At 32.0% G+C, this 4,334-nt stretch overlaps 1 long non-coding RNA gene across 2 annotated transcripts; it reads left to right on the top strand.

Annotated features, from left to right (window-relative positions):
• The first annotated feature begins 1,148 nt into the window (after positions 1-1,148).
• Positions 1,149-2,394, top strand: LOC149673362 (uncharacterized). Of its 2 annotated transcripts, none has more exons than XR_016367081.1 (3): positions 1,149-1,184; positions 1,438-1,770; positions 1,845-2,394. It is a non-coding gene; the product is annotated as an uncharacterized LOC149673362 (long non-coding RNA). The 2 variants fall into 2 exon arrangements; XR_016367082.1 differs by lacking the exon at positions 1,149-1,184 and having other exon boundaries at positions 1,348-1,526; positions 1,589-1,770.
• Positions 2,395-4,334: the final 1,940 nt, after the last annotated feature.

Genomic DNA, 4,334 nt, shown 5'->3' with positions numbered 1-4,334 from the left:
CAAAAAACTAGAAACTCCGAAATTAGAAAGAGAAGGAAAATACTCTATAATAAGGAATATGCTAAATATAAAATATAAATTAAAAAAGCTAAACAGAAAAGCTGGGAGGAATTTTGCTCTAAAGTAACGGTGAAGGACGCTTTTGATACCCCGTATAAAATTGCCTTAGGAAAGACATTCATGCCCACGGAAATTCAAGCGATTAGTAAACAGGATGGTACCCTTACTACTTCCTTCGACAAAACTATCCAAGTGTTATTGGATAATTTCTTTCCGTGTGATAATCCGGACGAAGATGATGAAATTCATAGGGAAATTAGGCAAGAGCAGTCCAATATCCCCGTAAGTCAGGAAGATTTTCCTATAACCATAAAGGAGGTTTCTAATGTGATTGGGGGGTTCTCTAGGGGTAAGGCACCCGGCATAGATTCTATCACTATTGAGATATTTGAGAAAGTGTTTGTAGCAATCCCTAGCAAGGTCACAGAGTTGTTCAACTCTTGCCTTAGTGTCGGTTTATTTCCTAGATGTTGGAAAACATCCAAATTCTACAGGGCCGGTAGGCCCTTGTAGATATGACTTGACACCCTTTTGTAACGTTAAAGCAAAATTCACATGCTTTTACTAAATTTCCGATGGAGATTAACATGGCGTTTTTCGTGATTTACCCCCACCGCGAACAGAAAAACTACAGCGAAGTTACTTTTAGACGGTAGAGTAGGTGTGTGCTATCGGCTATTTTAATTTAAATCAATTAACTCTAAGTATGTTAATTTTAGTTAATTCTGAAAGTACGTCAAAAATTACTTTTGGGTCAGACTATCTAGCAGTAGACGCGGACAAATTACTTTGGTATTTCATCCGAGCTTTCATCCGAGCTTGAGCACCTTTATATGTCATTTCTAATTAACTGTAGCACCTTTAATAAGAAATACGTCGTTATCAGGTCGATTTTTCGTCTAGAAAAGTAATTCAGGTAAATAATTACAGTTAACAGAGGTTTTTATATCATTTAAAGTAAGTTTTTGAACGTTCTTTACGGCCAAGGCTTAAGTTGTATTTCAGTTTGTCTGTAATATAGTCTTTATAGTGTCTTTCCCCTTTAAATATAAAAAAGCTAATTTCCAGCTGTGTTACAAAAATACGCAGTCTGCTTCGTTTTCTGCTACCAACAAATATAGGAGGTATACACGGTTTCATTATTTGTTAATCTCACTAAAATGCTACTAATTGTAAAGGTGTGTGATATATTTCCTTAAACTAAACCAATGTACAGGAATTTCCATGTTTACATCTGCACAGATTCTCTTACCGTAACCACGCTGGAAACGGAGGGTTACGTATGAGGTATACAGGGTTTCATTATTTGTTAATCTCACTAAAATGGTACTAATTGTGAAGGTGTGTAATATATTTCCTTAAACTGAACCAATGTAGAGGAATTTCCATGTTTACATCAGCACAGATTCTCTCAACGTAACCACGTTGGAAACGATTCGTTAAAACAATTTTTTCCTGGTGAAACAGTCCGTATATGATATTACGTTTTATAAATAATTTGTTACCAAGAGTGGATTGTTTAATTTAGAAATATAAGTAACAGTGGTGCTGGTTAATCCAGGAGAACATTGCCTTTACGTAATTAGTCAAATAAATTCCATGTGCAGATTTTTTCAACGTAACCACGTGGGAAACAGAGGGTTACGTTCGCTATTTCCACAGTCCTCATTGCCGTTTGTTTATATGTCAGAATTGCTATGAATTGTTTAGGTATTTGATTTAATTACTGGTATTTAAGCGAAACTATGGAATCACATCATTCATTAACATTGTAACCTTTGTAGTGATCCGTTGTAACGGGCTCCCCGGTACAACATATTTAATTGTTAATCTTCACGTTACCGCAAATTTAGCACGGGGCGTGATAAAAATTGAACGCAATGTGTTGGAACTAATCAAAAATTCAACTAAACATTAAAATTAAGGTAACTAATTTTTTGAAGCTCAATTTATAAGCTAAATCAATACTGCCAAACCTCAATCCTTCATTAATTTCAACATAATTAAGTATAATTAGGGTGAATTTAAACATAAAATATACATATTTTGGATAAAAACTCGAATAAATTTTAAATGGACTACTTAATTAATATTTAAACTGTATAGCTGTTGATAAAGCCTCGTATTTCTATTTCACACTTAATCGAGATAAGCCTTTAAACTAAACTTAATCGAGATAAGCCTTTAAACTAAACTTAGTGGAGATAAACCTTTAAATTAAACTTAATCGAGATAAATCTTTAAATTAAACTTAATCGAGATAAGCCTTTAAACTAAACTTAATCGAGATAAGCCTTTAAACTAAACTTAATCGAGATAAGCCTTTAAACTAAACTTAATCGAGATAAGCCTTTAAACTAAACTTAATCGAGATAAGCCTTTAAACTAAACTTAATCGAGATAAGCCTTTAAACTAAACTTAATCGAGATAAGACTTTAAACTAAACTTAATCGTGATAAGCCTTTAAACTAAACTTAATCGAGATAAGCCTTTAAAAGTAACTTAATCGAGATAAGCCTTTAAACTAAACTTAATCGAGATAAGCCTTTAAACTAAACTTAATCGAGATAAGCCTTTAAACTAAACTTAATCGTGATAAACCTTTAAACTAAACTTAGTCGAGATAAGCCTTTAAACTAAACTTAGTGGAGATAAGCCTTTAAACTAAACTTAGTGGAGATAAATCTTTAAATTAAACTTAATCGAGATAAGCCTTTAAACTAAACTTAGTGGAGATAAACCTTTAAATTAAACTTAATCGAGATAAACCTTTAAATTAAACTTAATCGAGATAAGCCTTTAAACTAAACTTAATCGAGATAAGACTTTAAACTAAACTTAATCGTGATAAGCCTTTAAACTAAACTTAATCGAGATAAGCCTTTAAATTAAATTTAATCGAGATAAGCCTTTAAACTAAACTTAATCGAGATAAGCCTTTAAACTAAACTTAATCGAGATAAGCCTTTAAAAGTAACTTAATCGAGATAAGCCTTTAAAAGTAACTTAATCGAGATAAGCCTTTAAAAGTAACTTAATCGAGATAAGCCTTTAAACTAAACTTAATCGAGATAAACCTTTAAACTAAACTTAATCGAGATAAACCTTTAAACGTAAGTAAAATTAAGGTGAAATTAACCCAAAACACGATTTTTTTGGTTAAATTCATGGATACCTTATTTAATTAAAATTAAAACTACACTTATCTTTCACCCAGTCTCAATTTTCCTATTTAATCTTTACAATTAAATGAGCACTTCAGTCCATGTTTAGACCCATTTCAAGTCCATATTTTACCGCATTTCAAGTCCATATTTAGACCCATTTCAAGTCCATATTTAGACCCATTTCAAGTCCATATTTAGACCCATTTCAAGTCCATATTTAGACCCATTTCAAGTCCATATTTAGACCCATTTCAAGTCCATATTTAGACCCATTTCAAGTCCAAATTTAGACCCATTTCAAGTCCATATTTAGACCCATTTCAAGTCCATATTTAGACCCATTTCAAGTCCATATTTACCCCCCATTTCAAGCCCATACTTACCCCCCATTTCAAGTCCATATTTACCCCATTTCAAGTCCATATTTACCCCCCATTTCAAGTCCATATTTACCCCCATTTTTATTTTACAAACCGAGATTAATATTAGGTCATCACTAATCAACTCGGGCCTTTTCCAAAAAATCGTTTATTTTTCAAGGTCCCTCAACAAAAAACGTTGAAAATATGTCTTGTTTTATAGGTCGGGTTAGGTAAGGCATATGTAAGTTAGGTTACGTGTCATTGAGACACAAATTTCAAGCATTGTACCTCTTAATAGTAGACGTATTTATCCTATAAATGTTATAAAATTAATTTAAAAAAAGTTCAATAATAGCAAACGTTTTATCGTTGACAGCGTTTAAAAATAAAAATATTTGCTTTTAATAATATGCGGTTTTTCATAGGCACTATATTACGTTAGAAAATTATTTTTGGGAACTCATTCTATGTTCAAACTTCGTTTAAGTTCGTTACAGTGTTACGTAATTTGACTTAAAAATTAAAATAAGCGAATCGCTTTATAACGGTGCATTTCTGCGATTTAAAAATATTTCATTCTTCTAAACTATAAATTTTGCTTAATGTTTTACAAAATAGATGGGATTTTTGCTCATTTTACATAACCACTCAAGTTAATCAGATGTTAACGGGCGTAGATAGAATTTTAATTTAAGCCAAGATGTTTGTTCCATTAGACCAAATCCAAAACCGCCAAATTGCGGT

The sequence above is a fragment of the Phalangium opilio genome, unplaced genomic scaffold (assembly GCF_054372755.1).
Source record: "Phalangium opilio isolate 3A_F unplaced genomic scaffold, DU_Popi_V2 ptg000052l_1, whole genome shotgun sequence".
Classification (NCBI taxonomy): Eukaryota; Metazoa; Arthropoda; class Arachnida; order Opiliones; family Phalangiidae; genus Phalangium; species Phalangium opilio.
The sequence above is the reverse complement of the archived record's forward strand: the minus strand, read 5'-3'. Positions and strand labels throughout refer to the sequence as shown.